The sequence below is a fragment of the Ceratotherium simum genome, chromosome 31, assembly GCF_057802395.1.
Source record: "Ceratotherium simum simum isolate JZ-2026a chromosome 31, ASM5780239v1, whole genome shotgun sequence".
Taxonomy (NCBI): domain Eukaryota; kingdom Metazoa; phylum Chordata; class Mammalia; order Perissodactyla; family Rhinocerotidae; genus Ceratotherium; species Ceratotherium simum.
This window is the reverse complement of record NC_141930.1, coordinates 27,352,811-27,372,331: the sequence shown is the minus strand read 5'-3', so window position 1 is coordinate 27,372,331 and position 19,521 is coordinate 27,352,811. Positions and strand designations below refer to the sequence as shown.

The 19,521-nt window shown below is 39.6% G+C and overlaps 1 protein-coding gene across 3 annotated transcripts in view; it reads left to right on the top strand.

Moving 5' to 3' along the window:
• The window catches only part of FAM110B (family with sequence similarity 110 member B), a 148,793-nt gene that overhangs the window by 16,775 nt on the left and 112,497 nt on the right, over nt 1-19,521 (top strand). For 2 of the 3 annotated variants that reach the window (XM_087420539.1, XM_087420540.1), the window contains exon 2: nt 15,286-15,381. The gene's annotated coding sequence lies outside the window, so the exon portion shown is untranslated. Of the gene's footprint in view, nt 1-6,915; nt 7,033-15,285; nt 15,382-19,521 lie in introns of those variants that run through there. The other variant, XM_087420541.1, reaches the window with a different exon arrangement.

Below are 19,521 nucleotides of genomic sequence, written 5' to 3'. Positions count from 1 at the left end.
AACACCAAAATAAAGTGATAAATGCCTGTAAGCTGAGGAGGAGAGGAGTGAGGTAGCTGGCCTTCAGTGGGCCTCCTGGGAGAGGGCGTTTTCTGTGCATTAGGATCCTGGCATCTATGTGTGCAGAGTTATGCTTTTGCCTTCCGCTCTCTCTGGCTTGGCAAAGGGCCAAGCAAAATGGCAACTTTCGGGGCTAGCTTGTCGTAATGGACATCAGTTCTTCCTTGAAAGGCCTTTCAAGAATACTGACTCCAGTGGTCCGCTGTCGACCTGGTAAGAACACCTGGGGCTCTGTAGTGTCCTGGGCTGCCCTCCCCTGAGTGGGAATTGAGGGGACAGTGAAGGTCTCCTCCGAGGTGACAGTAATGCACGTGGCTTTAGGAGGACATGATCTGCGTCAGTGGTTCGCACACTGTAGCACGTCAGAGTCACCTGGAGGGTTAAAACAAATAGCCAGTCTGTTCCCAGAGTTTCTGATCACTATGTGGATTTTCATATTTAAAATATCAGTTTAGTTATGATTTGCTTTTTGGGGTACCATTTTTGAAACACTTTTAGACATTTGGAAGCAAAGCTATCGTCTTCATATTTTATTTTAAAATAGAAAATTTTTAATGGAAATCTGTTCTTGGAGCATAGTCAGCTTTTATAAAATATATATATATATTTTTTTGTGAGTAGGACCAGTCCTGAGCTAACATCCGATGCTAATCCTCCCCTTTTTTCTTGAGGAAGACTGGCCCTGGGCTAACATCCGTGCCCATCCTCCTCTACTTTATATGGGACGCCGCCACAGCATGGCTTAGCAAGCGGTGTGTCGGTGCGTGCCCAGGATCCGAACCTGCGAACCCCGGGCCGCCTCAGCGGAGCACGCACACTTAACTGCTGCGCCACCGGGCAGGCCCCTATAAAATATTTTTAAATGTAGTGATTATAAGATATCTTTGTTAACATCAAGACTTTGGGCCATGAAAATGTACTTATTTCCTAAGATTTAAAGGAATGTTTTTTTGAAGTAATATCCTTTTCTTGGGAATTTTTATTGTGTTAGCTGATGACTTGATGTTCTTTATTTTTTCAGTCAGCTTGGCTCTTTTTTGTTTTAGAGTACATAAAATTTACTTTCATGGAAAACTTTTTCTTATTTCAACAAAAGTTAATGTAGATACTATTAAATTGATTAAATTTGGAGGAGTATAGTGAAGGTAATTTCGAAATTTAGTCTTGGGTCCTTAAGTAAAAACGCCCTCAGTGAACTAAAACATGTTTTTAAGAAGTTAAAAGCATTTAAAGTGACATCTAGTGACGTGTATTCTATAATTAAAATAAATCCTATTTGGAAACAAATTTAACTCATAAAATATTGAACTATTATTATATCATTCAACTCATTCTATTTTTATGGTTTAATTATATAGTTGACCCATTTAATCTGAATACCTCACAAAACAGAAACTAGGGTATCTTTTAAACAATTTTAGAATCTGAGAAATCTGATGTCTCTTTGGTGAGTGTGACCAGAGGGAACTAGAACATGTATTCTCTATGCCCCTTTGATGATTTTTTTTTATCTGTGAAATAGATACTTTTAGATAAATGATTATACCAGGCAAAAAGAAAGCTAGGATTGAAGTAAAATCTGTATTATCTATTGTTGCGTAACAAGTGACCCCAAAACTTAGTGGCTCAAAATGCTAAAGGTTCCCCGTCTTCACTTTTCTCTGGGGATTCTGGGTGTCTCGGGAGACTGCAGTCAAGGTGTTGCTGGGGCTGCAGTCACCTGGCAGCTGGACAGGGCCTGGAGGGGCTGCATTCCAGAGGGCTCAGCTAGGTGACTGGTGAGTTGATGCTGGCTGTTGGTGGCTGGAAGGAGCTCAGTTCCTCCTCACCTGGGGCTTTTCCTGGTGCTGTTTGACCTGTTTGTTTGTAGGTCAAATTCGTGGCCAGGGAAGTGCCTGAAGGATGATCTTTCATAATGTCCCAGACTGGCTTGCTGTCTGACTCCACAAATCAGCATGTTTTTCCTGAGGTGCTGCCTTGAACTGGGAAATGCTCCAGGCAGACACCTGCTGTGTTCTTTGCCCTCCAGGAGCCCAGGAGAAGAGGTTGCAGTGAGCAGAAGTGCTCAGCCTAAAAGGTGGTGGAGGGGATGTGTCCAGGGAGGTTTTCTTGAAGAAGGTCCCATCTGAGCTGAGTCTAAAGGCAAGTGTTAGCTAGGTGATGGGATGGGCTGGGAATGGGGAGTTGGGGGAGAAATTCAGGAGGGAAATTCTAGCCAACTGGGTCAGACCAGGTTGAGGGACTGAGGCAGGAAACAGCACTGCAGGTCTGGGGCGCTTCAAGCAGTTCAGTTTTGCAGTGTAAAGTGAAATGCTTGAGCTGGGGAAAGATTCGAGGAGTGGAGAAACGTAGTGTGGCAGAGAGCTGAGTTTGGACTTCATCCTGTGTGTGCTTCTGAACCACGCAGTTTGGACGCATGGCCGCATTGTCTGCCATGTGTATTTCCTTCAACACAGGTTTGAGCGCCTACTTGGTTTAAGGCATTATACTGCTTCATTTCTTCCTGCAAGGTGGAGATGTCTCCATTTCATAGATGAGAGACTGGTGGAGGGAGATTAATTGACCTGCATGAGGTCATGTGGCGGGTGAGTGCAGGGCTGAGTGTTTATCTGCGTCTTCGTGAAATCCTGAAGGTAGAGTTAATATGGGAACTGGTTTTTCGTAAGAATCACCTGTATCTCAGATTTCAGGGCCCCACCTTAGGCTTCCTTATCTCTAGGGAAGGGCCTCAGGTAGTGCTTACTATTGGTTAAGTCGAGAGCCTCGCTTTGCTTCAGGCTTGAACTTCGCATCAGTGTGGGTGGAGGAACTGGGGGAGAGGGGAGGCAGTCTCTTTTTTGTATGGATTGAGGGGCATGAAGACCAAGGGATGATTAATTGGGAAACCTCCGAGTGAAATTACAGCAGACATGATAGCAATATTTTCTAAGAGATTTCCAAAGTCTCTAAAATATAAATTGAGAAAGAAGACACCCATAAGCCTCAGCATCTTGGCAAGCAACACACTATTTGATTTTCGGTAATTGATTTTATTTGATATTTGGTATTTGATTTGATATCTCATTTAAGTTAGTAGCTGAAAGGTGCTAATGAAGTATTTAATACCTGTACTGGAACCAAAGCTGAGAAATGCCTGAATACAAGAGCCCAGACCGGTATTAATGCCTTGGGGTTCCCTAGGACTGGGGAGAACCATAAAGAGGAGAATTTGTAAGAATTATTCAGAAAGGGTACTTTGGTGTTCAGGATTGCCCTGTATTTCATAATGCACTGTTCCAAGCACTTACAGGTTTTGGATCATTTTATTCTCAAACCTGAAAAAGTTAGTCTTTTGTTTCCATTTCACAGGGCTATAGAATGTGAAGTTTATTTAGAAAAGAACATGTATACTAGTTAATTATGTTTTTAAATGCTCAAACATGTTAAAATTTTCTGTATACTTATCAGTTTTTTTGTTTATCAGTTATTGACCACAGAGTGATAAAAATCTCCCAGCTGTGATTGTGGATTTTTCTATTTCTCTCTTTAGTTTTGTACATTTTTGCTTCATTTAGTTTGAGGTTCCGTAATTAGGTACATACACATTTAGAACTCTTAATGTCTTTGTGCTGAATTGACTCTTTTATCATTATGTAATGCCCCCTCCTTATCTCTGGGGATACTTCTTGTCTTGAAATCTAGCCACACCAGTGTTCTATGAAGAGTATATGCATGATATATGTATATATATACACACACACATACACCATGGTATGTGTATATATATATTTTTAAAATATATATTTTCTATTCTTTTATTTTAACCTATCTGGTCTTTATCCTTAAAGTGTGTCTCTTATAAATAGCATATAGTTAGGGGTGGCTTTTTTGTCCAGTCTTGAAAACTCTCCCTTTTAGTTGAGGGTTTTGTCCATTTACATTTAATACAATTATTGATATGGTTGATTTTAAGTCTGTTCCCTTATCATTTGTATTCTCCTTGTCTGATGTGTTTGGCCTTCTTTCCCACTTCATTTCGGATTAATCAAGTATTTTTTAGTATTTCATTTTCTCTCCTTGGCTTTTTAGCCAAAGTTTGATTTTATTTTTTTACTAGTTGTTCTAGGGGTTTTATATATATATAGACATCTACTATATATATATATATATAGACATCTACTATATATATATATATATAGACATCTACATTGAATTGATATTACTACCTTGCATTTAATCTAAGCATCTTACAACTGTAAATTTTCATTTTACCTTCTTCCCATATTTTGTGCTGTTGTTATGTATTACATCTACATATGTTATAAACCCCACAATATATTATTATGTTTTGCTTTATAGCCAATTATCTTTTTAAAAAATTTTTAAAAAAGAAAAAGATACTTTTTATATTTATCGACACTTTTGCTAATCCTGTACTCTTCATTCCTTCCTGTACATCTGAGTTTTTCCATTTGGTATTATTCCCTTCAACCTGAAGAACTCCTCTATCATTTAATGTAAAGTGGATCTGCTGGTGGCAAATTTTCTTAGCTTTCATTTAGCTGAAAACTTCTTTAATTTGCCTTCATTTTTGAGGAATAGCTTTGCCAAGTATAGGATTCTAGATTGACAGATTTCTTTTTTTCCTTATAGCACTTTAAGTATGTTGTTCCATTTTGGCTTCCTTTGTTCCTAATGAGAAGTTGGCCATCATTAATTATTATTTTTATTCCCCTGTGTGTAATGTCTTTTTTATCCCCGTGCTTTTTAAAGATTTTTCTTTTTATGTTTTGTTTTCAGCAGTTAGACTATGGTATGCCTAGATCTGATTTTCTTTGTATTTATCTGCTTGGAATTCATTGAGCTTCTTGGGTTGGTGGGTTGATGTTTTTCAAATGTGGTACATTTCATTCACATTTCTTGAAATATTTTTCATCTCATTGTTCTCTCTCTGTTCCTCTTCTCTAATTACTTATATTTTTGATTGATATTATTTTCCAAGTTACTGATACTTAGTTTGTTTTTTTCCTGTTCTAGTTCTCCCTTTAATTTGAAAATTTAGGATTATTCACTTGTTCTTTTTCAATGTCCAGTTAACAAGCCCATCCAATAAATTTTTTATTTCAAATATTGTACTTTTAGTCCTAGATTTTTATTTAGTTCTATTTTAGAGTTTCTAGTCTGTCCTAAAATAACCTATCTCTTCTCTCTTTGTATCCTTATTTTCCTGTAAATTCTTTAACATATGTATTATAGTTGTTTTAAAGTCCTTACTGCTAATTTCATTCATGGAGTCATCTGTGATTCTGTTCTTACCAACTGTGTTAATTTTTAATTATGGATCACAATTTCTATTTCTGTATGTATTTTGAAACTTTTAAAATTGTGTTCCAAGTGTTGTGAATAAAATAGTAGAGACTGAAGTATAATATTTTGTTTGTTTCATTTCTCAGGGAGCACAAGCTCTTCCTTCTTAATGGAGGTTAGGGTGAGGAGCTGGACGTTCAGATCCCTCAGAATTTAGCTAAGGTCTGGGTTGCACTTTAATTAGGATGAGCTCACCTAATATGCCTTTTTTATCTTCATCAGTATTTCAGCGGGGAGAGGATTGGACTACAGTTTTAGACACTTTTGATTCGCCTTTGAGTTCTGAGGCTGAGGGAGCATGAGAATGTTTGGGCTATGTTATTTCCCTTGGCTTTCTAACCTTTCCATTGTCACTTGCTTATCTAATTTTGGGGGCTGGGGTAGACTGGAAGACTTGTTAGGAAAGGTAATTTGCTTTTGCATTTGTTGTTCTTCCAGATTCCAGTCCATCCAAACAGCTCACACTGTCGTGTAAGGCTTGTCCATCTCTCCTCATACCTGCGGAGTCTCTGTGGGCTCCCAATCGCCCTGATCCAGGCTAGCTAGGCACACCCCTCAGACGTACAACCTACACTGGCTTTCAGCTCACCTGTGAAGGGCTTGTTTCTTGTTGAAGTGTGGGTCATCAGGGTTCTTTGCCTTTATTATTCTTCCCTGGGCCCACAGTAATGTTTTTATTTTGTCCAGGTGAAGTTTATTGTTACCGTGAGATCAAAGGCCTTTCACGTGCTCTGTATCCTAATTGGAAATGGAAATCTCATAAGCATTTTTAAAGTAAATGCTCAGAAGTATGCAGTCCATCAGTGAGTTCTCTTGCCCTCTGGTTTCTGATTGGGTTTGACCCTGGAAAGCACTGGCAGATGATCAGTGCCCGGTTGAATATGTTGAGTGACATTCTTCTAGTTTTTCCAAGACTAAAATCTCTAATACTAATGAGCCACCACTGGTTACTGATAGCTCAACAAAATAGATATCTGAAAGGGAACAAAAAATAAAATCAAACATTGTTCTCTAGGACTTGCCCTGAGACAAACTCCTTTTCAGTTATGAAGGTGCCCAATCAAATGCAAGTCAAAAGACAGCAGAAGTTAAAGACACATGCATAAAGTGGATCCATAGCTGTCTTGAACTTTTTGCACTGCTATAACAAACTGCCACAGAGTGGGTAGCTTAAAGATCAAACGTTTATTTCTCACAAGTCCAAGATCGAGGTGTGGGCAGGTTTGGTATATTGTGAGGGCCCTGGTTCATAGACAGTTGTGTCCCTGTGTCCTCACATGGCAGAGGGGCGAGGAAGCTCTCTGGGGTCTCTTGTATAAGGGCGCTAATCTCAATCATGAGGGTTCCATCATCATGACCTAATCAACTCCCAAAGGCACCTCCTTCTAATACTATCACATTGGGGTGTAGGATTTCAACATATTAATTTTGGGGGAACACAAATGTTTGGTCCATTGTAATAACATTTCTACTACCAGTGGTTGAAATGTAATTGATTATTTACTCTGTTTAGGTTCCAAGCCAATGGTGTTAAATGTATTGTCATTTAATTCAGAACAACCTGAGTAGAACTGGGATTCTAATTTGGGATTTGAGTGCAAAACGTATACCTTTAACCACTAAGCTGTAAGTACTACCTTGTTCAACTACATGTTTTTTTGATGATTAATCAGTTTATTTTTTATGTGTTAGATTTTCCTATCAACCGCTTTTTGGTCAACCAGTAGTATTTTATCCAATACCTGCTTTATTGTGGACATCGATTTGAGAGTGGAACATAATGGACATAAAAGAATTTGAAGACAGTGTTTTTGAAACATTTAATTTAGTTAAGGAAATAAGGCTTACATAAAACAGCCAAACAGCCAAAAAATGCTGCAAAAGATCATATAATAAATGCTATATTTTATGGAGCAAGTTGTATTTTTTATCATGCAATTTAGTATCACCATTAAGATAGCAAAATTGCCCTAAATGTAATGGAGCCATTAATTTGATGTTTATTCACAGTGTCAGTATTTCCTGGCCAGTCATTTGTATTGACATTAATTTCCCTGAAGAAAATTCCCTGGCTCACACACACCACTTGCTCACTTGCTAGGGGGCCAGCGTTCAAGATTTCAGGGGTGCACCAGTGAGAAGGGAGCCGTGCAGTATTCTGTGGTGCTGTTGACGCAGTAGTCTTTCTGGATCCTGCTAGTGCAGTCAGGCTCTTACTTGGATAAACACGACGATTTGTATTTAGCCCGTCCACTCATGAGGGCCTCACTGGTGAGACGCACTTGGCTCTGCATTTCTGTTCTGAGGCTAAGGCTTTCCTGTGACGCGAGACGTAAGAAGTGCCCAGTAGAACACATGCTACCTTATGGATGAACCTTGAGGACTTATGCTAAGTGAAATAAGCCAGTCACAAAAAGACAAATACTGTATGATTCCACCTATGCGATGTACTTAGAGTAGTCAGATTCGTAGAGACAGAAAGTAGGATGGGGTTGCTAGGGATTGGGGGAGGAGAATGGGGAATTAATGTTTAATAGGTATAGAATTTCAGTTTTGCAAGATGAAAAGAGTTCTGGAGATGGATGGTGGCGATGCTTGACAACGGTGTGAATATACTTAATGCCACTGAACTGTACACTTAGAATTAGTTAGGATGGTAAATTTTATGTTAAATGTATGTATTTTACCACAATTAAAAAAATGTAGTAATATAAAACATGTTGGCTCAATAAAGCCTAGTTTAAGCATTAAAAAAAAAGTGCCCTGGGGCTGGCCCGGTGGCGTAGTGGTTAAGCTTGGTGCACCCTCTGCTTTGGCAGCCCGGGTTCACGGGTTCGGATCCCGAGCGCAGACTTACACCACTCATCAGGCCATGCTGTGGAGGCATCCCACATACGAAATAGAGGAAGATTGGCACAAGTGTTAGCTCAGGGGCAATGTTCCTCAAGCAAAAAGAGGAGAATTGGCAACGGATGTTAGCTCAGGGCCAATCTTTCTCACCAAAAAAAAAAAAAAAAAAAAAAAATGCCCAGTAGATTCTATTACACTTTATTAACATTATGCTTAATTTTTGTAGGATAGCACAAAATACCAGTGCTGATGTTGGCATTGTTTTACACTTGCTTATTAGTGAGATCAATAGCTTTTTTTAGAGAAAGCTACAAGTAAAGATTGTTTGGCCTGAAATCATTGCCACCTGCTCTGGAAAGCCCTTGAAGGGGACTCCCATTATACTTCTCGCCTAGACAGGAGAGCTCCAGACCTCAGCGTTGTTAAACAGATTAGTCTCTTGAGGACCAAAAAAACAATGTGGGAAAGCCGTGCCTGCGTGCTTGATGAGAACAGGGAGCATGTGTGTCTTTCAAACAGCTTAAATGATACTTAGAGTCCCTGTAGTCCAGCACTGAATATATCGTGGAGACTAACTTTTTAAGGAAAAAAAAAAAGGAGACTTGAATCTCATCAACACTCTCTTTTATTTGGTATTTGGAGATGCCTGGAAGGATGGAAAATTGCCAATTTATAATTGTAGCAGAAAACAGAAATTTGTTGGTGTAATTTCTTGGCATGATATTCTAGGGTTAGTTGAATAATATTACATAATTTCTATTTTTATTTTTTAAGGAACATAGTGACTGATTTAATATCATCATATAAAAATAATAATTTGTAAAAGTAGAATTATCATATGACCCAGAAGTTCACTTCTGAGTGTATACCCAAGAGAACTGAAGGCAGGGTCTTGAAGAGATTTTGGTACACCCGTGTTCATAGCAGTATTATTCACAATAGCAATTCACAATTGCTTAGGTAAAAGCAACCTAAGTGTCTATCAATGGATGAATGAATAAGCAAAATGTGGTATATACATACGATACAATATTATTCAGCTTTAAAATGGAAGGAAATTCTGACACAAGCGACAGTATGGATGAACCTTGAGAACGTTATGCTAAGTGGAATAAGCCAGTCACAAAAAGACAAATATTATATTATTCCACGTATATGAAATACTTAGAGTAGTCAAGATATAGAGACAGAAAGTAGGACAGTGGTTGCCAGGGGCTAGAGGAGTGGGGAATGGGTATAGTGTTTCCGTTCTACAAGATATGAAGATTGCTGGAAATGAATGGTGGTGATGGTTGTACAACATCGTGAATGTTTGTTATACCACTGAAGTGTACATGTAAAAATAGTGAAGATGGTAAATTTTATGTTGTGTATTTTACCACATTAAAAAAATTGAAAAAAAATTAAAAGATCAGCCTCCAAAAAAGATAAATGCTTTCTGCCTTAGACTGTAGTGAGTTCCTTATTCCTATGTTTTATCTTGAAAGAAGTATTTTCCATAATGTAGGCTAATAAGGGATTTTGCACATAAAGATTTGAGTACCTACAAAATACATGTTTTCTGCTGGACAGAGAAGTACAGTGATTTGGAAGAACCATGCTGACCAAAAGAAAATATCTCAGTATATTTTGGATTTAGGAAATCTCTGGTGTTGTACAGCTGGAAAATTTTTAAGGAAGGAGGCTTCTCTATTCTTTCTTCCCAGAGTAGCATATTAGTCCCACAGAATGTATCAGAATCACTCTTGTTAATATTCGTGCTCCTGCATCTAAATAACAGTTCCACATGGCTGCTGCTGCCATTTAGGCTGGAGACTACTATAAACTCTGTTGGCTTTGTAATTTTATTAGTCTTTTCCAAATGAGATATTATTTCCAGCTACTGACTCAAAATTATTAAAACCTGGAAAATGACAATATTACTAATTGGATCATAACCAGTTAATAACGTTTTAGGTTTAAAACCATTTATTTGTGTAATAAGCTGTGTGTCAGAGTATCATTTTTAAGAGTGTTAAGAATGAACGTTTGAGATGTGCAATACTCTTTTTTAAAAATGTCTTATTTGGAACCAACTGCATTTATCCTTAAGAGAAATTTGTGACACTGGCATTGTAGAAAGCATTTTACAGATTTTTCCATTATGACATTTTTCAGAAATTTCTATCTTGGATATAACATTTCTTTGACCATATATGGGTTTGCTAAGTGTTATTGTTTATTGAAAATCAATGAACAAAAGTGATGGGATACATTTGAGTGAATTTAATGAAACTTTTCAGTGCTTTTTCTTTTTTGTAAAGCCCACAGAAATATAGGGATCTGTTTTAAGTCAGTCCAAGTCAATTAATTATTGAAATACATAAAAGCCTCTTTTTAAGGTGTCTTCACAGCATTTGCAGAGCATTACAGTGAGGTCATGATGGTCTTTTTAGTTTGAACCTCCAGAAGATGTCTCTAATTGTGTAATCCTGCCTTTTGGAAAGAAAAGGTAATTTTCTGGAATGTTCAGAAATCAATGATCCATAACCAAAAAAGAAGAAACCTTTATTAAGTGTGTAATAAAGAAACCTTTATTAAGTATTAATGTGTGCCTGGCATTTTTACCCATTTTTGTTGAAAGACTTTACTAATATAATAACTAAATAATACCTACTTTGAAGGTATTATTTCCATTTGGTGATGAAGAAACGGGCAGCAAGAGGTTGCTGAGCAATCAGCCACATTTAGTGAGTGTCGTGTACTGATTCCTTTACCAACTCCTTTATAATACATTGGCGTTTAATCCTCACAGTGACCCTTTGAGGTCGGGGCTATAATGATCTCCATTTGCAGACCAGGAAACTGGCGCTTTGAGAGGTTAAGTTAGTTACCCAAGGTCACATAGTTAGTGAAGGCGTGGAAGCAGGATTTGAACCCAGCTGACTTCAGAATGCCCCCTTGGGTGTCCTTTAGGTAATCATTTTGGTTCCAGTACTATATCCCAACTTGAGGCTGCCTGAATCCTTTAGAGAGTTGTCCACCTGCTGTCTTCTGTAGCCTGAAGATGATGGCATTTGTCTGAACTTCCTCTGTACCTCCTGCATAACCCAAGTTATGGTGTTACCCATTGCTGATGGGTATAAGGTCAGACAGGACATACAGAACTGGACTATCTTGGAATCCCTAACTCGTTAAAAAATATCTATAAATTGTCACATTCTGGGCTAAGTCCTAGAGATTAAGGTAACCAGCCAAGGGTTTATGGTTTATCGGGGAGATACAGCCGTAACTAATCTTTATATCTGGGTGAGTGTTTTCATGGAGATGAGTAAGGTGCCATGGGCATGAAGAGGAGGAAGTGGGAAAAGCTTGGAGAGGTCAAGAGAATGCTTCTCCAAGGAGGGACTGTCTCAGCTATGCTGAGTCTGAGTGGGTTGCAGTATCCAGACACATAGCAGGAGACGTGAGGGGTGTTTCAGACAGTGAATGGCATGTGCACAGAAACTGCCAAATTATTTTTCATAGTGCCTATAACATTTTTAATTTTCCACCAGTGTTGTATGAGAATCCCAATTGCTCCATATCCTTGCAAACACTTGATATTTTTGCCTTTTAAATTTAGCCAGTCTAGTGAGTATATAGTGGTATCTCATTAAGGTTTTATTTTGCGTTTTCCTATTGACTAATTAACTTGAAGATCTCTTCTTGTGCTTACTTGGCATTTGTTTATTTTCTTTATTTGAAGTGTGTGTTTCAGTTCTTTCTTTTTTTTAATGGAGTTGTTCGTCTGGCACTGAGTTTTAATACCGTTGATGAGTTTACTTGAAGAAATCTAAGGAAGGTATTTTGTTGCTGATGTGTCTTCAAGAAAGGCATCCTTTCAATGGATATTTTGTATCCTGTGCCATTTTTTTTGATCCTTTGGGCTCGTGTGGAGGGGTTCTCCTGTCCTGTCTTGGCCTATTTTTAACTTATCTTACCTTGCTTCCCCACTCTCTACTGAATGTCAACTCATATTCTCTGGGAAAACGACACGTGGATTTGCTAACTATGCCCTGAACACACACTCACACATATACACTCATCATGTGCAAAGCTTGGCTCAGATGCTGCCGCAAAAGCCTCCTTAATGATCTCGGTCATCGGTCTGCAAGGCAAGGGCGTCATCTCGTGGTTTTTGGTTCCCTTGCACCAGCTCAGTACAGTGTAAATAACTGGAGATACATGACTGTGGATGATCATAAGCCGCTGATCTAGGTGAATTAAGTGCTCTTGAATGATTCCAGAGTTTTAGAGAATGAGTTCTTTCTGAACTGATGGATCGCATAGTAAATTATCTTGAAATTCTTATTTTAAAAACTGCTTGTGTAAGCTTTGACTGTAGAATATCTATATTTTGTTTCATAGCTATCTATAAAATCTACTTGAAAATGTATTGTAGCAAAGCTATGATTATGACTTGACTGTGAATGAGAAACGGAAATTGTGTTTTTAGAGTAGATGTATCTAGGTTTCACAACCTGAGTATCCCAAATTTCTTTTCAGATTTCTCATGGGCGTTAATAGGTTAATCTAGCTTTATCAGTGGAACAAAATGCAGAGGATGTTCTTGATCATTTTGAGTAGTGTTTCTTATTGACGTAAAATTGAGTTGACTCATCAAGTGGTGTTCATGCTGTGTAGAGTAATAGATGTGTACAAAAATAGTTGAAATTATAAGCTCTGAAGAGTTTATTTATGGAAATTAAAGATCAGTGATGATCTAATGGAGCTCTGGATTGGCACCTAGGAAGTCTGACATCTAGGACCAGCTTGGCTGTGTGACTTTGGAGAGGTCACTTGACCACTCTGGGCTTTCATTTCCTTAGATGTGAGATGAGTGGATTGGAGCAGATGACAATTCTTTAGCTTCAAGAATATGTGCTGTGAATTATTTTTACTAGGATGCTTTTGATGTCGCATGGCAACTTTGAAGATAAATCCAATCCTGAAGTTCTTCATAAATGGTATTATTCTCCATTCCGGTCATAATTGTGTGACTTTTCTGTCTCTGGATCATTAGAGTAAGGATTCAGCTCTTTATTATTTTCTCTCTTCAAAAGTGTGAGAAAGAAAAGGCAAAATGATGATCAAGATGAGAAGGAATTTTTTTTTTTTTTGCTGAGGAAGATTCGCTCTGAGCTAACATCCATTGCCAATCTCCCTCTTTTTTTGCTTGAGGAAGATTGTCCCTGAGCTATCATCTATGCCAGTCTTCCTCTATTTTATATGTGGGATGCCCCCACAGTATGGCTGATGAGTGCTATGTGTCTGTACCTGGGATCTGAACCTGCAAACCTGGGCCACTGAAGTGGAGCGTGCTGAACTTAACCACTAAGCCACAGGGCTGGCCTCAAGAAGGAATTTTTGATACAATTTTAGGGCAAAAAAAAAATACTGGTTTCAAAATAGTAAAATACAAAACTTTTTACTTTGTCATCATGGGTGACAATCAATTTAAATTGGGCCCAAAGGTATTTTGGATTAAAATCTCTGTAACGTCTTGTTAAATGTATATGATATTCATTTGAATTCCTGGAATCCCATATGTTTCAGCAGGCATAGAAAATAAAACGTTGAATTGCAGGTAGTAAGCAATCAGAAAGAGCCATAGAACTTGGGGTTTATATTTTTATTTTAATCTCATACTAATTTTTACTTTATGTTCTTGTTAAACATTGTTAGGTAATGGGACAGGGGAAAGTAGATTGTTTTGAAAGTTTTTTAAATGTGAGAGTAGGAAGTACCAGTCTTAGTTGTTATTTAAATAGAAATTTTCAGGCTTTCTTTTTATTTTTTTTGAAACTATACAAAATCTAGGTCAAGATTTGCATCCTTACTAATGAACTTCTGGCATATCGTTCATTACACATTGCTCTAGAAAGGAGATAATGATGGTTGGGGAGCTGGCATCGACCTTAATGAAGTGGTTCTTAGCCATCATTTGTGGAAGTCCCAAGTGCCTCCTTAAAATATTTCACTATTTATTACTCCTATAACCATGCAAAATATCGAGTAAATCTCAGTAAAAAAGGTGTCTATTACAATCAGAGCATTTTCCTTCCCTGTCTGCTGGCTCCCACTTTCAAGTCAACAGAGATGTAGTTATTTGGTCTGATGGCATATGACGAGAGCAGATGCCAGAGAAGATGGTTAAATTTTCCACCATGGTATTTTCTTTTGCGTTGCTGGAAGTCCAGATAACAATCACTTTTGTGATTCATTCAAGTATCTCCAAATATAGTAAAAACATTTATGTGTCAGACAGACCTGGGGACCTGACTTCCCTCAGAAAGCCTCAGTTTCTTTCCCCCTTTGTAAAAAATGGAGTCACGTCGTTTCTGGGCCTGAGTACGTGTCCAGTCAATGTTAATTGTTTCCTTCCTGAAAATGAAATGCTGTATACTCAGAATTTGGGGCAGTGTCGCCTCCAAGGTCTGTCCTCGCGCCAGGGAGAGAAGCCCCAGGACAACTCAGCATGTGTCTGTGAGTTCCTGTCGGAACTGCATTTGAAGGACAAGACCGGATTAAATGCTGATTTGTGATATTTTATTCCCCTGCAAACATTAACAAAGTTTCCAAAGTGTAATATATCTGTTTCCTCCCCGGTTGTCCAGTTGTCTGTGAGGAGGCCACATCATTTCTGGCATGATTTTCTGAACTAGAGGATGGCAGGTCTTGCTGGGGATGATGTTGTCCATCCAGGTGGTGCAGAGCCATGCCAGGTGTCTCTGTGGCTGATGGCAGTACACAGGCTACTTTGGTTTGTTTTCCATTAAATGCACAAACAAAGCCTACGCTATGGTTGATTTTTGTTTTCTTCTAGAATCAATTTAAAGTTTGCTAGAGCAGCTATATTAGAAAGAGGCTTTGGACCCAAGTTTTTCCTGGGTATATTAGGAAATATCTCTGTCATTAAGTGAAAATTGGTTTCATTTAATGATAACTTTAAAAATTAATCACTTTTATTCTCCAGAATGATTTCTAATCTGTGTCCTTTTCCTTTAGAAATCCCCAGCTGGACATCCAGAGCAGCTGTCCTGTTCTTTCTGGTCTTGAATTGGAAGTTAACAAGACTCTCTAAGGCCTGAAAGGGAAATAAAGGTAATTACATGTTAAAAAATATATTATTAAATTCATGTGTAACTCTGATGCTCATAACGTAAATACAACCTTTTATTTGTTGAGCAGAATTTGGGTGTCCGCCTCCCTGATTTTTCCCACCATGTCCATTCCAATTTACCGTCCCTCCCTCCCTCCTTCCCCTCCTTTCCTGCCTCCATTCTTTTCCCTCCTCCTTCCTTCCTTCTCTCCTCCCTCCCTTCCCTACCCTCCCTTCTTTCCGTGTATTCATTCAGCAAGCATTTGTGGAGTCTGTCCTGAGCTGGTCACTGTTCTGGGCACACATGCCCTGGCAGGAATGGGAGGGATTGGCAGAAACGGTGTCCGGGAAGCTGGCTGCCCACTCGACTGCTGGTCCGCTGGTCTCAGCTCCTGCGTCGGGCTCCCACTCTCCTCGTTAGCCCTGAAATGCACGCACTTCTCCTGGCCCTCTTTGAAGTGGCCTGCATGTTTGCCTGCAGTGGCTTTTTTTGTGAATTCTGGGGATGTTGAACCTCCCGGTTTGGACTGTTAGAGTCGCAGTCACTCGTGGGGACACGTAAAGCAGCAGCAGTGCCCTGTCTCCTGACTAGTGAATTTGTAAATGTTCTCCCTTGGCCTGAGTTCTGGTATATTTTTTCCAATCAACTAACATAATACACGTGTTGCAAAAAAATTAAATGTTACAGATCTGTAACACAGAATATGACTATCTACTGGTTAAATTTGGGTGCACACACCTTAATTATTTTCTTCTCCATGCTAGTGTTGTTAATAAAGACGTTCAGTCTGTAATATAACTCAGTGGGCAAAAATATCTGGGAAAAATTGCTGCATTTAGCAGAAAAAATATTTCTGCTAAAAATAGCATCTTATTTCTTTCTTGTTCTTGGCCCTTCCTAATTGAAATGGCAGTTTCTGTGAGTTGGAGGCCACTGGTGCTCCCATGTCCTTGGATCATTTTGGTCTCATTGCATAAATAATGCATTAGTCATTCCCGTAGTCCATAGAGAGCCTGGACTCAGGTGTTGCCCAGTCAAGGCGAGCACCCTTGTCTTGGGTGCTGGGTGGGAGTGGTGAACTTCTCCCTAAGCTGAAAACCTCTTCTGTGGGACACCCACTCCAGCATGGCTCTTGAGACATTAGTTGCATTTCTTCACAGAGCCTCTGTCTGTCCTTAAGTTGACAGTTGTTAGTCGGTTGATTGATTGCCAGCACAGTTGTCTTCCTCCTAATGGGACTGCTTCTTCCCATGGCTTCCTGTCTCCCTCCTGGAACGCAGGAGCAGTGCCTCACTTCTGAGACCTGGCCTTTTCCTTTAGCCGTTATTCACCTCCTCACACACCCTTAGAATTAGCCCCTTCCCCCCACTTGCTGCCCCCCTCTATCTGAAAACGATTTGCCAGAATTCCAACAGCCCTCGTTCCACCATTTACCTCATTTTTCTGTTTCCCCGCACTGTCCTCTCCTCAGGCGGGTCCCTGGCCTATTTAGCTTAGTCACAGAAAGCCTCGTGTGGTCGGGCACATAGTGGGCCATGGTAACTACACAGTTACCATGAACTACACAGTTCATGACCGCTGAATGGACATAGGGCATCTGTCTAGTCTAAGGCTCTTTATTCTGGGATGCCTTGTGCTCTGGTCAGTTAGAAGCCCTTGGCTTTGGGTCATGTGCTCCTCGGACCATTGAGCTGTGCCAGCTTTGAGGCAGGACTTCAGTTTTCTGATTGTGAGTTTCTTCAGGGAAACTCGAGGGGAGGTCCCAGCCAGACTTAGGAACTGGCTTGTGGACTGGGGGGTCCGCCTCTGGCCAGACCACCCCTGGCCCCCTTCCTGTCTGCTGTGGTAGCTCTTCTCATCAGTGGGACAGAGGGCAGGCCTGGAGAGCCAAACTCCTTGGGATGGATGGATCAGAGTGTGGCTTTGGCGTTAGGAGGATCTGTGTCAGCATCTGGACTCTGCCACGTATGACATATGTGACCTTGGGATAGTGGTTTACTCTCTGTGCCCCACTTTCTTCATCTGTCACATCAGGATAATGGTAGGACCCATATCCTAGGGTCGTGTGAGCAGTAAATGAGTGAGTTGTTATATAGACTGGCACATGGGAAATGTTTAGTACATGTTAGTAGCTTTTGTTACTGTCATCTTCTGCAGAATGTAGATGATAATGTCTACTTCTCATGGTTACTATAAGCATTAAATGAAGTGTATATGAAATGCATTGTGCTGGGCGCATAGCGCACTCAAGTGGTAGCCCTCAGTGATAATGGTGAGTAACAACAGCATTATCAGCAAGTGTGTTCAGAATGGGACGGATATTGTGACCCTGAACACTGACCAATCTCAAACAGTAGTAGGCAAGAACAGCTACAAGTGCAGTTTGTCAAGCAGACAGGATGTATTTATTGACAACTTACATTATTTAAAATCTCATCATTAGTTTCTTTTTTTTTTTTTTTTAAAGATTTTATTTATTTATTTTTCCCCCAAAGCCCCAGTACATAGTTGTCTGTCATAGCTGCACATCCTTCTAGTTGCTGTATGTGGGACACGGCCTCAGCATGGCTGGAGGAGTGGTGCCTCGGTGTGCACCCGGGATCCGAACCCGGGCCGCCGGCAGCGAAGCGCACGCACTTAACCGCTAAGCCACGGGGCCGGCCCCCTCATCATTAGTTTCTTAAATCATTGTCTACACTTTGGTCACAAAAGTTAGTTCATAAAGGTTTTGGTTGTGATTGACTATTGGAGTGAATAGTTACAAGTTATATACTCCTATAATCCTTTTTTTTTATTAGTGTCCACTTTTTAAATATAAAGGGCCGTATTTTCTTTGATTTTTATGAAATTTTAAAACTAACTTAAGAATAAAGATCTTAGATCTTGAATAACATTAGACTCCGTTAGCCTACATGTGTCTTTGATCACTATATATATGTAATTATTTTGGTCTCTCTCATTAGATAATGCCTTTCTTTCATCGTTCTTAAAGGTGAAGAATACTGAAGTGTTATCGCCTGTGCTGTGTGGTTGTTCCAAAACTATAAAAGGAGAAGCAAACTGAAGTTAATAACATTTGATTCTACTAAATCTAAATTAAACGAGGCTTAGAGGAAAAACTTTGGCATTCTTTTCCCTATACTTTGAACTCCAAACACATTTGAATCATTGATGTATTAGAGAATTTTTTATCATTTGTTTTACACATTTTCTTTTTGTACACTTGAAACAAATGACATTACTTGGCTTAAGAATGTCTTTTGAAGAAGAGAGTATATGATTCAAGTGACTGTGAGTCACCTTGGAAGGTGAGTGTTTTTGAGCCCTTCTGGCAGCAGAGACCTGTCTTGTCTTTGCACCCAGGCCTGGGATCAGGCATGCTCAGTGAAGATGGGAACTAAATTGAAAACGCAGCAAGGGAGTTGGAGAACTGAAAACGCCTTTGTGAGAATGCTGAGAATATGATGACTTTTCAAATTTGCCTGCAGTATTACTGTAACAGTTTAAACTGTAAATAAGAACATTTCAGTGGGAGTGTTATTTTGTGTGTATTTGAATGCAGTGAAACTAGTTCTTGTTCTCTCCTAAGTGTAGGATGCTGATGGGCTGGAGTCTGTCTCTTCTTTCCTTCTGCCCTCCCTCCCTGTTCCCCTCTTTGCCTGTCTATGCTCTTCCCCCTACCTCCTCCCTCCTTATGAGGTGGACCTTGAGCAAGGCTCTGTCTGTCCCCACTCTCGCAGCGTTCCCTGGACAGTGGCCTGGACTACTTCTTTGGAGGTCCTGATGAGGATTCAAACTAACAGCGGTAACTAGCCTTGAGGAATAATGCCACCACTTCTGCCTTTTCTGCTGTTGTGACTTGTGTTCTGGTAGACCCTTCTTCATACGTTGCACACCCCAGGGAGGGAGCACTGAGCCTCTCTGCTGGAATCTATGGTGGTACATCCCTGGTATTGACTTAAATCCACCCTGGATGGTTTTGTCAATGCCCTTTGCTATATCTTTTCTCAGCTAATTCGGGAAGAAAACATTCTGCCTCTGTTAGCATCACTATTTTCTGGCAGAGAACAGTATTACAGCTGCGTTTCACAGGAAAGACCCAGGCTCAGCCAGTTTTATGTTCTGTTTGAGATCAAGACTT